The following is a 17,821-nucleotide window of genomic DNA, read 5'->3' as shown; positions in this document are numbered from 1 at the left end:
ATATCCCTCCAATTAGGACATAAGCTGTAGGAGAATAAAATTCTGGTTTGCTCAATTCGCTGTTGTATCTCCGGGACCTAGAATAGTTCCCAACACACAGCTGATGCTCAAGAAACATTTGCTGCATGAACAGATATTTATTTACCCAAGGACCTAGCACTCCTCCCTGCCTCCACATGGTCAAGTCTCATTCATGCATTCTTCCTGAATCTCTGTTATCCTGGCGACTTTTCTTCTCTCAGCACAGCTCCCTCCTGCATTGGCTCATCATCTTTTTCTCTGTATCACTTCAATGGCATCGAAACTGCTCTCCACGATGCCAGTCTCTTCTTGTTCTCTTCATCCTACTCATTGTTGCCAGATTTATCTTCCTAAAATATAGCACTAGTTACGTCACCCCCTTGTTCCATTCTATTCTGTGCTGAGAGCTGGGTACAAAGATGAATAAGACAAGGCCCTGCCCTTTAAGGCAGCACCACAGTCATTTAGCGATTCGCTGTTAACGACAATGGAAAGGCCATAGAAAGGCTGCACTCCTGGATCTGCTGGTTTTCTTTTCTTTCTTTTTTTTTTTTTTGTCTGTTCTAGGCAGGCTACCTTAGCTATCTAAGATTCAGCTCCTCATCAGTGAAATTTTGTCTTACAGGTATGGGCTTCATGAATGAATGAGTCTCTGTGTGTATGTGTTTGGAGTGTGGGGGGAGAGAGAAGTGGAGGGCAGGAGAGAGAATAAACAATACCCATAAAGCTTAAAATGTAAGTCCTGGTACTCCTTAACTGTAAACTACCACAAATCTTATTAATAGCACTGTCATTTCATCTTATTTTTAAGCTATTATGTGATTACTATGATTTCTACTCTTTTGTGTAACCTTCCTAACATGGAAAGCAAATAACTACAAATTTTTAAAAAATCAGAGGGAGAACTAAGGGCAAAAAAGAAAAGCTGCTGAAATGCCACATAGGGCAGTCAGGCTTATTATTAATTCACATACATTTCTTTTTGGTACCATATTGATCATCAAATATGAAAACTTGATCCTTATAACTGGGATTGGAAAACAGTATTTTTCCTCCTAAGTGGAAAGAAAAGTAAAAGTCAACAGACTAAATAAATAAACAAAAGGATAGGGAAAGGATCTGGAGTTTAGTGAAATGCACCAGTTAGTAAACATCTTCAAGGCAAAGTCCATCGCATCTTTTTTGCAGGATTCGCAGGATAGCAGTGAACCTTCCCATGGTTTAACAAGTGCTGAGTGAGAAAGGACATGTGGAAGACGAGATAATCCATCTCTTAACAATCCCGACAAATTGGAAATACAACAAAGAGTTGGCCAAAACTGTTTTCTTTCCTCATTCACCAAAGGGAAGCAAACATTTTAAAAAGAGTTCTTTAAACACCCGACAAAAGAGGATGCAGACAACTGCATAATGATGCAGAGATGATGATGAATAATAAGTTTTCACACTTTTTGGTAGTAATGACAAACCAAGCTAAACTAATTTCCACATCTATTGATCCTTGTTTTCTGCTGTTCTTTCACCTATATGTGTGATTCCCTCCCCAATTTAATGACATTTTTTTTTTCCCAGCAGGAGAGAGAAAAGCCTGTCCTCTCTTTTCCATCTTGTTCACTTTCGTAGGCACCGTTGGACCCTCACACCCTGCAAGTGAGATTAGGACCCTGTGGTTTTCCTTTGGCAACAATGCAAGCTGTCTCATTCTCCTTAGTGAAGTGGTTAATAAAAAATGTGAAACACTCAGGTACCTGAGAATCCCATACTCCAGGCAACATGAATTATTTTAAAAAGGTACCTAGTACTTCTATGCATACCTGAAATGTTTCTGCAGAAGCTTATTGTTTCTGCAGAAGCTTAAATGATTCTGCATGAATCTTATTTGCAAAGCTGTCAGTAAAGAGTGAATTTTTAATTAATGAACACTGACATTAATGCCAGTAATTAATGAATGCTGACAGTATCTACCAGTTATTGTATCTCTACTATGTACCAGGCATGTTACATACATAATTAAATCACAAAAGCCCTATGAAGTAGAAATTATTATTTCCGTCTTATGGAAGAGAAGCCTGAAGCTCATTAAAGTAAATTATCCAAAGAGCTAGTCCGCTGCAGAGCTAGGATTCAAACTCCAACTGACAGTCAGTATTTTTACCCACTCTATACTCCTCACCCCATCCTCCAGCTGTCACAGGTAAGGGGGGTATTGGAGGTATTCAAACCTTTATTCTTTCCCAGTGTATTTCTTTGCTCCAGCTTAGCCTCTCTGAGCCTTAGTTTCTTCACTGATAAAATGAGGATAACAAGAGCACCTATCTGAGGCACCCAATACTGTCATCCAGTACATCAGCTCTCCATCTCTCCAGCACATGGGGAGATGACACGCTCTCTTGGTGGTGGTTATGGCCATGCGACTCATTCTGGCAGATAAATTATAAAGAGAAATGACAGATTTCACTTCAGGTCATGGCATGGCATTTAATTGCTGACCTATCAATTAACAATGTTTGAGATAGTAACTGCTTTGTCAGCCTGACTGCCATGAGTAGATACCCTCTGCTGACACACAGTGGACACAAAGCATGAGTGAGAAATCCTTGCTGTGTTAAGCCACTGAGAGTTGGGTTTGTTGTTGTTACTGCATCAAAGCTTAGCCTATCCTGACTAGTAAAAACCTTATGGGGCTGTTGTAAGGGTTAAATGGTTGTTTGTAAAGTGCTTTGTTAGTAAGTGTTCAGGGGATAATAGTAATATTAACTATTTTAAATGATGTTGGTATAACATGCACAGTGACAGGTCATAAATACAAATAAAACTGCTACTGAATTCAGCGAAAGGAGAAGTTTGTGAAGAAATTAAAAGGCTATGGGATACGGTAAGGCCTTTTGTACAGCCTAAAGTGTGGGAAGAACTTTGAAGCATTTACAGTGGAGGAAAGAAATTCAAAAAGAAGGGATTTACATGAATCAACATATAGAAGAAGCACAAGTTGAGTTTCCCTCGTCTGAAAATCCAAACTCTGAAATGCTCTAAAATCTGGAAAATTTTGAGTGCCAAAATGGTGCTCAAAGGAAATGCTCACTGCAGCATTCTGGATTTTGGATTTCCAGATGAGGGGTGATTACTGGTAAGTATAATGCAAATATTCCACAATTTGAGATGTGAAACACTTCTGGTCCCAGGCGTTTTGGGTTAAAGGATACTCAACTTGTATCATGACATGTATGGGTTGAAATGTAGGCTATGTTAAGTGGATGAACAGAAAATGAAGTTGGAAAATATGATTCTAAATCAACATTCTGAAATAATCTAGATGGACTGCACAGGAAAGAGGTATGAATGGTGAAGAAAATAATCATGGACCTGAGTCATACTTTCCCTGTTCCTTGTGATGGCGAACTTTGCATAATTAAGCTATTTCCTTCTGTACTTTTCCATCTGTCTATGACTCCTATACAGGAAGTCCTTCTAATGGGGATGATCTAGTCACCACTTGCTATGTGGTGTTGATTAAGTCAAGTAAGCAGACACCAGTCTCGTCCTACCATATACTCAATCTCACTCACCTAGTGCCACACTGTGGGGATAATTCTGCTAACGGGCTTGATCTGAAATGGTTGGACCAATTATTTAAAAACATTTTTATTTATTTATTTTTAAAATTTGTTTATTTATTTATTTGGCGATGGAGTCTCACTGTATTACCCAGGCTAGACAGTGCAGTGGCGTGATCTTGGCTCACTGCCACCTCTGCCTCCCAGGTTCAAGTGTTTCTCCTGCATTAGCCTCCCAAGTAGCTAGGACTATAGGCACACACCACCATGCCTGGATAATTTTTGTATTTTTGTAGAGACAGGGTTTTGCCATGTTGGCCAGTCTGGTCTGGAACTCCTGATCTCAGGTGACCCACCACCTTGGCTTCCCAAAGTGCTGGAATTACAGGCGTGAGCTACTGTGTCCAGCCTAAAAACATCATTTTTTTAAAAAGAAAACAAACAAACAGAAAAAAGAGTTGAACATAGAACCAGTAGTAACCATATTCTGGCTGTAGTTAAAAACATAATAACTTTGTTTTGGCAAGCAAATATAGCAGTTCCATCTGATAGAGCAAAAAAGAAAAAAAATGCAATAAAGTAAATTGTTGCTCACTGCATAAGCACTGTCCTTCTGTGAAAAGGCTGTTTTCTTTCCAGGCTCACAGTAACAAGTTTGGAAAGTAATATCCAGAGAACATACAGAGGAAGTAACATTCTTAAAACTTGGCTAAATTTGATTTAGTTTCCTTGAGGTGCTTAGACATTTTGCTTAGAGTGAGAGGGGGTTTCTGAAGCAGATTTTTAGTCAAAACTATAACCCTGGAGGTATGAAAGTACAGCAGGGCATCCTCCCCGAGCAGGGATAAGTGTGGCTATGGTGGCAACTCCATAGCCAATGATACAGCGCTGGCCCAGAAGTCAGAAAATCTGGCTTTACTTTGGGTCCTGGAACCAACTTCTTTGAATTAAGGTTTTCTTTCAGGAAAATAAAGGGGCAATAATTGATACCTGTCCTATCTATATTATAGGCTGGTCTGAGCTAAAGTTAGACATTATATGCAAAAGTGCTTTGTGAAGAGTAGAGTGCTTTTCAAAGTTAAAGTGTTATAATAACCATTTATTCCACACAGCTCTTCATTGTGTTAGATTTATAGCATGAAAGAAAAACCAACAACCTAAAAAAAAAAAAAAACCTATATCAGATCCTCTTGCTACTAATGTCAATTTCTTTTTAAATTACAATGGAAGAAATGTTTACTTTGGGAATGCAAGCTGGGAGAATTGCAGGACCCTCATTTTATAGTGTGTCTCGCTCCTTGGGTTTCTGGCAGAGGGAGGCTCTGTGCTTAGAACTTGACTCTGGTCTAATTATATCGTTTGGCTGGGGCAGCCAAGCTAGTTGGCATTCATCCTGTGTGTCTACTTGATTAATATAACTGGGGATCAGGACATTTGAAGTCAGAATGCCATATTTAACGAGGTTATTACAGTGCAAGACTTCTGTCCTAAGGCAGCATTTGCTGTGTTGAAAAACAACATCATTTACAGCACTGCCATCTCTTTCATGTTCCCTTCCTTTATTCCCTTAATTAAGTGATATCTTTTACACATGTAATGTTGTACACATAAAAATCTGAAGTAATCAAAGAAAAATGATAAGAAAACACTTAGCAATCTTCAAATTTAGAAATACTGTGTAATTTCTACTAATGAGTAAAGTGAACTATTGTTGTTTAAATTCTAAAACATTAGCTTCTCTGGTACTTAAGTTTTTTTCCATTACTTTAAATGAAGGTATAATGTACCATAAAATGCATAAACCTTAAGTGAGCTTGATGATTTCTTAAGTGTGTGTATGTTCACATACATACTACCCAGATGAAGATATATGCCATCCTATCACCTCAGAAAGTCCTCCTGTGCCCCTTACCAGTCAGCACCCACTCTCTGCCATGTAACCATCATTTTAACGTCTGTCACCATATATTAATTTTTCCTGTTATTGAATTTCAAATGGAATCATAAAGTATGTATTCTTTTTTGTCTAGCTTTTTAAATTCAAAATAATGGTTTTCAGATGCATCTGTGCCTTGGTGTACATCAATAGCTTGGTTTTTTTATTGCTTAGTAGTATTCCATTGTATGGGTGTACCCCAATTTGTTTGCAGATTGTTCCATTGTTAGACATCTGTACTGTTTTCATTTTTTTGGCTATTATGACTAAATATGCTATGGCCACTCTTGTATCAGTCTTTCTGTTAATATATGCATTCATTTCTCTCGGGTATATATCCAAGAACAGAATTGCTAGGTCACAAGGTAGGGTGTATTTAACTTTAGTGGAAACTGCCAAACAAATTTCCAAAGTTGTTGTGCCATTTTAAACTCCTCCTACACTGCCTAACTTTTAATTTGGCCAAGTATATAAAATTATGTTCTTGGAAAAATGGGTTTAAAAAATAGCTTTCATAAACTATTTGAGTGAGATGCCATACACCAGCATAAATTTTCATATAAATTTGAAAAGAGTAGTTAATTAATCAGTTATCTTATTTCTTGATAGGGAAGGATTAAAACCAAGGAGGAAGAGATAAAAACACAAATTCATTAATTTTATAGCATAACTTTTAAATTGTTAATCAAAAAGTATCATAAAAAAGAAACATACTTAATAAAAAAACGATTCACCAAAAACACTAAAACAAAATGTTAAAAAACAGTATCATATTTTATCAATTCTAGGCTGTATCATTCTCCATTCCCATTTTAACCTATCTAAAAGTAGGAAACATCTTCCAATCAATGACAATTTATATTAAATATGATATGATGTAAAAAGAACTTATGTCAGTCAATAGTCATATATCAAAGAAATCAAAGACATGAGAATTAAAATTACCGTTATATTTGGCTGTCAGATGAGAAAGATGCTTTAAACATTTACTACTCCATGGTTCTGAGAGACTGCTAGCATAAACACCCTCACATACTGCTAGTGAGGTGTCAATCATTACCACCTTTCACGAAAGCAATTGGATAAAATTTTTCAAGACCCTTTAAAATTCCTTTCAATCTAGTTAAGTTCACTTTTAGGAATGTATCTGAAGGAATAAATACAGAATAAATATATAAACAACTAACCTCATTATTTTATAATGATGAAAAACTGGAAGCAATTTAAATGCTGAACAATGTTGGAGGGTAGTTAAATAAACACTAAAAATGAACTATTATGCAACTACTAAAAATTTTTAAATTATTTATTTATTTATTTATTTTTGAGACAGAGTATTGCTTTGTTGTCCAGACTGGAGTGCAATGGTGCGATCTTGGCTCACTGCAACCTCCACCTCCCAGGTTCAAGTGATTCTCTTGCCTCAGCTTCCCGAGTAGTTGGGATTACAGGCACCTGGCACAATGCCCATCTAATTTTTGTATTTTTAGTAGAGACAGGGTTTCATTATGTTGGCCAGGCCTGTCTTGAACTCCTGACCTTAAGTGATCCGCCTGCCTTGGCCTCCCAAAGTGCTGGGATTACAGGTGTGAGCCACTGCACCCAGCCAAAAAATTTAAAATAATTTCTAAAGTTTTTAAAAAATGCTTTTTATTGTTGAATGAGAAAGTAGAAGAAAAACAATATTAATTGCTTGACTCTACAATGTTTAAAAACATAAAAATATTAATATATGGGCCGGGCGTGGTGGCTCAAGCCTGTAATCCCAGCACTTTGGGAGGCCGAGACGGGCGGATCATGAGGTCAGGAGATCGAGACCATCCTGGCTAAGACGGTGAAACCCCGTCTCTACTAAAAAATCAAAAAACTAGCCGGGTGAGGTGGCAGGCGCCTGTAGTCCCAGCTACTCGAGAGGCTGAGGCAGGAGAATGGCGTAAACCCGGGAGGCGGAGCTTGCAGCGAGCTGAGATCGGGTCACTGTACTCCAGCCTGGGTGACAGAGTGAGACTCTGTCTGAAAAAAAAAAAAAAACATTAATATATGTGTATTATAAAAATTAACTATGCCAATATTAATAATGATTATTTCTGGGTGGTCAGATTATTTTTGTTTACTTCTTTGTACTTTTCTCTGTTTTTGACATTTTGCACAATTAACAGTGAAACCTTGAAAGTTATTTTTAAAAAACACATTTATAAACAGCTATAAATAGATTGACCAATTCATAACATGGGCATAAAAGAGTAAGTCAAATCCTATGGAAATCAGCTAATATCCATTGCTCTGTTTTAAAACAAAGGAACTTAGAAAAAATCTGTTCCTAATCAAGCCTATGTAACAGGCACGGCGGGGCGGGGTAAAATCAGGACAGGCCATTTCTGCCTGGCTAGAAAGTGCACTTTTGTTTTTGACTTCACGAGTTATAGGACTCATAATCGGAATCCTCATCACAGTACAGCATTCTGTAAACTTTTTTTTTTTTTTTACTCATAAAGAGCTTGGAATTTTCTGTCTATACATTCAATTCATTTGACTCATCTTAAAGTCAGACTGATCCCTGGGTTTAAACATGTTAAGGGGCTAGTGCCTTTTTTCAGTGATTTCAGTAAAACTTGGTGGTAATGCTAAGTTTTCAAATATTAAAATGATGTTCACTTTTATTTTTAAACATAATTCTTCCTCATGTTATGCTATTTATTATGATCATGTCATCCCTGGCAGGGAGAGTGAATGAGAGGCTGCCCCAGCCCCCCAAAGAGGGAATTTCACAAATGAATATCAGAGCCCAACTTTGATTTTGTCTCGGTTGTCTTGAAGGATCCAAGATGTGAATCCTATATTGAGTTTAGGGAGAAGCAAGGAGGCTATGAACCACCAGGGGGCTTTCCGTCCAATGAGGATAAGGAAGCTCTGTAGGACATAACAAACAGACAACCTTCTGAGGCCTGTCAGACTCAAGACACTGTTCATAAGACATTTTTGGTGTGGGCACTGTGCTGTCACCTACAGTAGCTCAGTAAACCTCACTAAATCAATTTGAAGGGGGCAGGCAAGTCACTGTGAGCCTTAGAGTCTGTGTGTGTTTAGAAAGCCTTACCAATGGATTTCCCTACTATTTCTCATGTGCTTTACACTACATGTCTCCCAGTGTTGCTTCTCTGGCAGGGGAAAAATGCCCCTGTCCTTGGGGACAGGAGTTCACAGAATATACTTGAAGAGTCAACTAATAATGAGGTCCATGTTAAGAATATACATCAGTCCCATTAACTGAGACAGAAAAGCAGCTGTCTGGTTAGATGGACAGGGATGATTTATGAATGTTGTGTCAATTGTTGACACATGGTACAAAATAACAACTAATTCATTAAAACTAGTAGACCATATTTGGGTTTTGACTTTTCAACAGCCCTCAAAAAAGTCCTTTTCCAAGTCTCAAGGTCTATCCCTTTTAGGTTCTTCTGTCTGACTCAGATACTCAAATGTCATTAGAAATCCCTTTGTAAGTTAGGGTATCTATTGCCACAATTTATATGTACAAACTTTATTTCTCCTTTCACCATTACTGCTCTGTATCAGGAACCATTTATTCTGTTTTTTTATTTTTGGTCTCGTATGAAACTGTTTAATACATTTCCACTTCATCTCTTTCAACACTAATGCTTTTAGTTATGTTTTGTTCTTTGGAAAAGTATAGCCTTACATTGCAAATTTTTTAACAAGTAAACAGTATAATGTATTCTATGTCCCAAATTACAAAGGGGAGCTCTGGAACTGATACAGAAATTTAACCTTATTCCTAAAAGGAAAGAAGAGAAAGAGGAAGGGTAACACAGTGTTTACAAATATAATCAGTTATTTATTTAGAATGGAGCTTTGCTTCTGAGACGGGGTTGTGAGAGTGCTTTGGGACTGGATAACTCTGAAGAAAGGCTTAAAAAGATAAGCCAAGGCTGATCCTCAAGTGGAGTTTGTGTGTTTGTGTGTGTGTGTGTGTGTGTGTACGTGCATGCGTGTGTGTTTGAGTGATGAAATTCATTTCAGTGCTTGAAATCTGTTTTTCGTGTTATGGTTTTTGAGTGATAGTTTGCAAGCTGCTATATATATATTTTTTCTGTTTAGAATTCAAATGGACATGAGCATGTTTTAAATGCAAGCAAACATATATGTATCCATCAGCTGCCTACCAGAGAAACAGGCAGCCATTTTCAATTATTCCAAACGTTGAGTCATCTGGTTTACCCATGAATCTCTCTTGAATACGTCTACCTCTCTATGTCACAGTGCCAGCACTCCAATTCAGACTTCTAGCATTTCCTACCTGGACTTTGCAACAGTCTCCTCACTGGTCCGTCTGACTCCAGTCAGATCCCTCTTAACCATGCTGCATACTGCTGCCAGTGTGTTGTGTATAAAGCACAAACCAAACCCCTCACAGTGGGTCCTCCAGCACTTGGTTGTAATCCAGGCCCCTGAGCCCAGACATTTGGGCCCTGAAGGATCTGGGGTGCCTCCTCTCCAGCCCCATGGCCAACACAAGCATCACACTCTAACAATTCCAGGTCACCACAGTTACCTTTGCTTGGAATGTTCTTAGCTCTGTCTGGAAAGCTCCTTGTATACTACTTTATGGAATATAATTTGGCAATTTAAATGTATAACCTTAGAAACAAGGAACTAATCTAAAATGTGAACTAAGGTCTAGACACAGAGCTACTTATCACAGCCTTATTTATAATGGCGGAAGAAGTGTGTGTGTATGTGTATGTGTGTAACAATTTAGGTGTCCAAAAATAGGCAATTATGGCACATGGGATATTATATATTAATTAAAAGTGATGCTGACAAACTTTTGGAAGACATGGAAAACACATGTTTATTCTAGAAAATGAAGTAGGAGATCAGCAAGACTTGTTTTCTGAGCCTTGGTCAAGACCCTCTTGATCAAACCAGGATGTAGCCAAGAAACTGGCCAAAACCAGCTAGGACCAAGACGGCAACAAGGGCAACCTCTAGTTGATAGTCTATAAATGATGCCATGGCAATGATCTGGAAATGACCTTATCTAGTTCTGAGAACTCCCTGCTCATTTTCCGGAAAGTTCATGAATAACCTACCCCTTATTTAGCATCTGTTTAAAAGTGGGTATAAATATAGCTAGCTGGCAATCCATGAGTGCTACTCTGGGCCACTCTGCCTACGGCATAGCCCGGCTCTGTCTATGGAGCAGCCATTTTGCTGTACGCTGTGGCTCTAATAGAACTTGCTTTCTGCCACTGTCAGCTTGCTCTTGAATTCTTTCCTGAGTGAAGCCAAGAACCCTCCTGAGCTAAGCCCCAGTTTTGGGGTACCAGATTCAAAAAAACTTAGAGTGACTGGAAGATGCAAGTATCCAAAAATACATTGTAAAAGCAAATGAAGAAAAAAAATAATAAGAATAGAGACATAAAACAGAGTAAGAGATGGGGCTAAAAAACACCTTTTGGCTATTAGGTAGGCCACAAATTTGCCTCTTAGATTTCTGTCAACAAACAGAAAAAATCTAGAACACAGTTGCATATCTAGAATATAAAAACATTCCCCTTGCTTGAGAGAAATACAGTTATTCCACACATGAATTATTCTGGTTGAGTCCCCACGAAGAAGTCAGAGTGCAAAATCCAAATGAGACACCATGGAAAGTTTGCTAAGATTGCTTCTTAATCACCAATAAAAACCATGGCAATTGCACCAGCCAACCCAAATCTCCTGTAGGGAGTTAATATGAAATAGTGCATGTTTTTAGTTTTCTTGTGAATTTACCTTGTTTCAGGAGTACATTTTAGAAAAACAGAAGGACCTAATTACATTCCAATTAATCTTCTTGAAGAATAATTTTTTAGTCACCCTTCTGTTATACTTAATGAGTCTGAAGTTGTACTTGCTGTAAAAGTACCTAAAGCCAGCTAATCTAGCTTGACAATTAAAAATAGACTTATCAGGATAATTAAAAAGCAGGAGTAGAAGGAGGGAGACTGGTGAGAAGCCTACTGCAGAAAGTCAGGGAAGAAGCAATGGTGGGAATGATGTTAGCGATGGTCACAGAAACCAGAGTAGTACCATTGATAATGACAAGAATAATATCATCTGAGTATTGTAACAATAGCAATAATATAAATGTATAAAATTATTACTTTGTCAGGGTTTTCAGTGTATAAATACTAATTTCTATAATAATATAAATGTATAACATTATCACTTTGTCAGGGTTTTGAGTGTGTAAATACCAATTTCTATAATATAAATGTATAACATTATCACTTTGTCAGGGTTTTGAGTGTGTAAATACCAATTTCTATAATATAAATGTATAACATTATCACTTTGTCAGGGTTTTGAGTGTGTAAATATCAATTTCTAGTTAGCCAACTTTAATTGCATTCTTGAATCAAATCTAAGTTCCTTCATTGACATTTTCTTCTGTTAACAAAAGTAAAGCCCAAATTAAAAATAAAATGCGCACAAAATTCCAGACTAGGGGAATGAAGAATTGCTGTTTGGTGAATTCAGAGTTTCATATTGGAGGATGAGACATTCTAGAGATGGACAGTGGTGATGGTTTCACAGCAAGGCAAATGTACTTAATGTCACTGAATTGTATATTTAAATATGATTAAAAAGGTAAATTTTACGTTATATACATTTTACCAAAAAACAAACAAACAAATAAAAAAACTGAAAAACAAACACCACACATACACACAACCCCCACACAGCTCCAGGATTATCTGATCTAACAGGTAACCTTGCTCAAGCAAAACTAACTTCTGCTGTAAAGACAGGCCTGCAAAACCTGGGCCTGCAGAGCCACTGATGGAGCCCGCCTCAGGCGCTGCTCAGAGAAGTCAGCGCTGCTCTCTAATGCTAGAATCTGCTTCAATGTGCAGATGCTAAACAGCAGCAGTGCAACGCTTTTCCACAAGAACTATTTTAGGATAGGTGTTGTTAGGTATTTATTTGATTCCACCATCTCCCCCTGCTCCCAAATAAGACCTCATTTAAGTCCAGGTGGGATTGACAACACTGCTTCTTGGCATATCCTCTGAGAAACACTATTTACAAAATGGAACTATATGCAGTATGGGTTGAACATCCTTTATCCGGGATGCTTGGGGCCAGAAGTGTTTTGGATTTTTTTTCAGATTCTGGAATGTGTGCATTATCCCAAATCCAAATAGCCTAAATTCAAAACGCTCCAATGAGCATTTCCCTTGACCATCATGGTGCTCCAAAAGTTTCAGATATGGAGCATTTTGCATTTGGATTTTTGGACTATATATACTAAACTTGTAATTTGTTTATGAACAAGTTAAAAGTTGGGAAGCATCTACCAAAGATGATAACATGAGTTTTAGAGAATTTTGTTTGTAATCCAGCTCTGACAATAATAACCCAGCGGGACATGCTGCCCCTACACACCACATAATCAAACTAACTATTTAAAGACGAGAAGCTGCTTTTCTCTGTCTTCTGTAGTGCGGTGGGATGGTGACACGCAAAGAACTCATCAAAGGATATTATAAAATAAGCTAAAGGGGGCCAGGACACCTCCCTGTTTTATCTCAGTAGAAAATTCTGATTGGGCCAGAAAAAGACCCTGATCTTTGAAGAGTGAGTTTTATATAAGCACCAACATCCCAGGGTCTTTGGTCGGTATATGCACCTTAGGGTTTAAATCAGCTTCTGTCAATAGTATCAAAGGCCAAAGGAAAGTCAAAATGAGCCACAAATAATCTAAAAAAGACCCCCAATAATCTAATACCGTTTCTAGCACATTCTTACAATGTATGTGAAAAGAACAGAATAGTAAATGATATTGACAATAGTATCTTAAAGTTGCAAAATAAGCATAAGAAACAAAAAGACGACGATATATAACAATGACAGCAGTAGTTACCTGCATGAAGGAGTTAGGCAGATATTTAAATATTTACCCATTTTACAAATTTTCTAGAATGAGGATGCAATGGACAATATAAACCACTGTTAGAAAATATGAAAACATTACTTTTTTTTTTCCTGTGGAATCTTTCTTAACTTCCTTGTGCCTGGTATTAATTCCTCAAAAATTTTAATACATTGTGTTATTATTGTTACACATACCATTCTCTATCATGAATGCTTATTTAAATTCCTTTCTCTCCCACTAGCCTATTTCCTTTAGAGCATGCATCATGCCATTTGTCTTCTCATGGCTGGGGATTTCCACTGTTGCTGGCATACAGTTGCTACAAAATGTTTTTTGTTCCAAATGAAGCATTTAGGTACTAAAAGTGTATTACTAGACAGGGTTTACATTTTTCATCTGTTGTGGAGGAGAGTTTGCAAAAATCAAAGAAAAAAACAGTAGTAGAAACTAGTATCTTCCCTAATTGGTGATAATGCTATAGGGATAAATTAGAGATAGAAGAGAATTTCATAGTAATGTAGGGAAACAGTGTATCTGTTGCTTTGGTTTGAAACAATGGCAAATAAGGACTTCTGGCCTGCCTAAGAAATTCATATTTTTTCTGAGACACTGTGTGTTTGAAATTGAGAAGCTCACAGGCTGAAATGAATAATCTCTGAAGAACAGTAGGGACACCATGAGATAAAAGCCATGGAAGAATCAGAGAGGCTAACTTACTCTCTGTGCAAGAGAAGATAATAAAATGAAACATCTTTTGTGGCTAGAAATCATAATCACAAATACTAACCTTAGATACAAAAACCACCCCTAAAATATAGCATAATGCATATTTTGGCATACGTATGAGGTAGCAAAACCCAAGTGTCTCGAGTAATGTCCCAGTGGTGTATAGGATCAAATCTAAACCACAGAAGTTAGGCTTGTCTGAGGCTGAGCTGCTTTGTGGGCTGAGGGGGGTTTGTCCCTTACGGTAGATGTACACATCCAGGCTCACTCCCAGGGGCCTCACCTTCACATGCTAGAGAGGGACTGGATGAAAAAAGGATGAAGGGGAAGAAATGGTAGGTGTGTATGTGCATGACTTTAGTAATCGCTATGACAAATAAAGAGAGGAAGGCATTTATTAATAATTCATCATAATTTGTTCATGGGTCTCAGAAAGAGACAAGCAATAAAATGATTTTGAAAAAGTTGTGGCACAAGAGTATAATTTGGAAAGACATCCTAAATGAAAACAACAGTGAAGAGATGCACCAAGAATGTCAGGAGTTATGAGACCACAGAAAAAAGTGAGTGAAGGGAGATGATAAACTGGAACATTTTTTGAAACAGTTTTTATGCCAAGGAGATGCAAAGAAGTCTGTGGATGAATCAGCCTGGAAATAATGGGAAGGAGAGTCTATGAAGTTCATAGGAGCAAAGGCTTAATAATACCCCGGAGAAAATTATGTAGCAAAAAGCAAACGCCAATGCATTTGTTTGATAATATCCATTAGTGCAAACTGTCTGGCAGAAAACAGCAACAAGCATAAAAATACCTTGATTTTAAAATCTACAAGGAAAAAATGTATGAGCTATTCAGAATAGATATGTGTGACTAGTGTAAGATCAAACAGTAATTAACTGTAGCTGTATTTGAAAATGCTCAAATGCATTTTGTTATTTAAAGCAGGGTTCATAGTATGGAAATAATAGTAGATGGACAGTAAGGAACATGAAACAAAATCAAGGAATGAGATAAGAATCAAATAATCATTTAAACAAGGAGGAGCCTGAAGCCAAACTAAACTAGCCAAGAGCAAGGGCTAATGTATATTAAAATCCCTAAGGTTTAATTTTCTGTGGTAAATATTAAAATGCTATTTTTTGGTTAATATTTCCAAAAAATTACAATATAAAAGGAGATCTGGAATAATACATCATGAAAATCTAAACACTGTTAAAACAACGCAATCTGTCATAAATAAAAATTGAACTCAGCCAAAAATGTTCCCGAATAAGGATATGGAAAATTAAATTGTGGTACATCTATGACTTGGATATTATGCAATCTCTAGCAGTTATATATATATATATGTAGTAACATGAAGTTTATTTATGAGAGAGCTTTAAGTGAATAAACTATTTTATACTGTATGAATTGTAGAGCTAAAGTAATACTATGTATATAATTTTTAAAACAGATTTTCTTAATTTACATTTGTAAATATCTTTGGATTTTTCAGAAGAATGCAGATATTTAACTTTAATCGGCTCTGAATTTTTTTTATTAGTAGTAATCACATAGGGCTCTAAATAATCTTCAAGAAAAAGATAAAGGAAAGCACTTTATTTGCTTATATCTAAGAGGCTTTATTATTATTATTTTTAATTAATTTATTTTTTTGAGACAGAGTCTTGCTTTGTCACCCAGGCTGGAGTGCAGTGGCATGATGTCCGCGCACTGCAAGCTCCGCCCCCCTGGGTTCATGCCATTTTCCTGCCTCAGCCTCCCGAGTAGCTGGGACTACAGGTGCCCACCACCACGCTTGGCTAATTTTTTTGTATTTTTTTTAGTAGAGACGGGGTTTCACCATGTTTGCCAGGATGGTCTTGATCTCCTGACCTAGTGATCCGCCTGCCTCGACCTCCCAAAGTGCTGGGATTACAAGCGTGAGCCACCGCGCCCGGCCTAAGACGCTTTATAAAACCTTTAATAAAATACTGCAGAGATACAAGATGTTGCTCCAAGAGGCATTCTGTAGTTCACATACTGCATTTGTCTGCCCGTGTTTCTGGAAATCACTGAGTAAACACTAAGTGTATGTAATAACTAGAAAGAACTTACATAGCAAATCCTCATATGAAGGAAACTACCAAATCTTCAGTTATCTCTGTTGATGATTTCGTCTCAGAGAAAGGTGTCTACAAACTAAGGGAAAGTGAATCACAATTGAAGGCTTTGGCTGGGGCCACCAGGATGTACTTCCCTAACGCCTGTTTTCCTAATGATCAATTTGCCTATGCACATTTCAACCAAGGTCTGTTTCCCTTGGGAGTTTATGCATCAATTTTAGTATCCTGTCACTTCTTTTTTGGTCCACTCTTTGTCATTTTGGGATTATTAAGCCATTCCTCTAAAGTAATTTTTGTTTCTTTTGTAGTTCTAGTAAACAGTCCTTAAGTTTGCATTGCTTTATGAATATGTAAATTGTCTTATATCTTTGTGGTATATGTTTTCCTACTTTACTTTTAAAGTCTAAGAACTGTTTTTTTTTTTTTTTGAGACAAGGTCTTGCTGTCGCCTAGTGCACTGGTGTGATCACTGGAGTGTAGTGGTATGATCATTGCTCGGTATAACCTTGAACTCCTGGGCTTAAGGGATCCTCCCACCTCACCCTCCTGAGTAGCCAGGATTATAGGCGAGTGCCACCATGTCCCAAGCACCACCATGTTCAGCTAATTTTTACTTTTTTTTTTGTAGAGACAGAGTCTTGCTTTATTGCCCAGGCTGTTCTTGAAATCGTGGTCTCAAGCAATCCTCCTGGCTTGGCCTCTCAAAGCACTAGGATGACAGGTGTGAGCCACCGTGCCTGGCCTACAGTATCTAAGAATATTGAACGCAAGTCTTTCTAAATGAAGAATCTCCCACTAAGGCATAATTTCATTTTTATTTTTGGGACATTTACACAGATGAAAAAAAAAACACTAAAAAAGGTTATCAGTGAAGGAGGATGGATTTTATGTGACTTTTAAAAGATTTAAGTATTTAAATTTATTTAATTTTAACAATTTAAAAATTCAGACAACTTCTCGTGAATTTCAATTAGGGAGAGGGAATAGGGTTATATGAGAATCACCTGGGGAGTTTCCCCAACTATCCATGCCTGGCATCCTCCCCTAGATGCAAGAATTTTGTGGGAATTTGAGTGTCACATTCTCTTTCTGTTAGTTTAAAAAAAAAAAAAAGAAAAGAAAGGGCACGGTATCTGTCCTTGGCTTCCTACTTACTTCTGACCATATTCTAATTACCACACTGTTCATGATCATTCGCAAAAATTTTTTCAGATTTTAATTAATTTTTTATTATTTTAATTAAAATAGTACTGGTAAAAGCCAGAATTGATTCTGAATATCAAAGATCTGTTGTTCAAGAAAACTTGTACTTGGTGGCCACATCATAAATTTCTGTATCATGAAGTTCTAGTTCATAGCAGTATACTTCCTTTGATGCAAAGGGGATAGGGGATCAGAAACACATTTCATGACACAGTGTTTTCAAGGACAAAGGTTATACAAAAACAAGAATGTCTGGGTTGTCTGCAATGGAAACATGGAAATGTTGAGGCAGACTGACCTGGCAGCACTATGCCCGGCAGGTCTGGG

At 37.3% G+C, this 17,821-nt stretch overlaps 1 protein-coding gene across 1 annotated transcript in view; it reads right to left on the bottom strand.

The window, feature by feature from the left end:
- LOC105493288 (ring finger protein 150) overlaps positions 1-17,821 on the bottom strand; it is a 287,223-nt gene that overhangs the window by 63,758 nt on the left and 205,644 nt on the right. The window lies entirely within an intron of this gene.

This window comes from Macaca nemestrina, chromosome 3 (assembly GCF_043159975.1).
Source record: "Macaca nemestrina isolate mMacNem1 chromosome 3, mMacNem.hap1, whole genome shotgun sequence".
NCBI lineage: Eukaryota > Metazoa > Chordata > Mammalia > Primates > Cercopithecidae > Macaca > Macaca nemestrina.
Note: the sequence above shows the minus strand (reverse complement) of the source record. Positions and strands in the feature narration are given on the sequence as shown.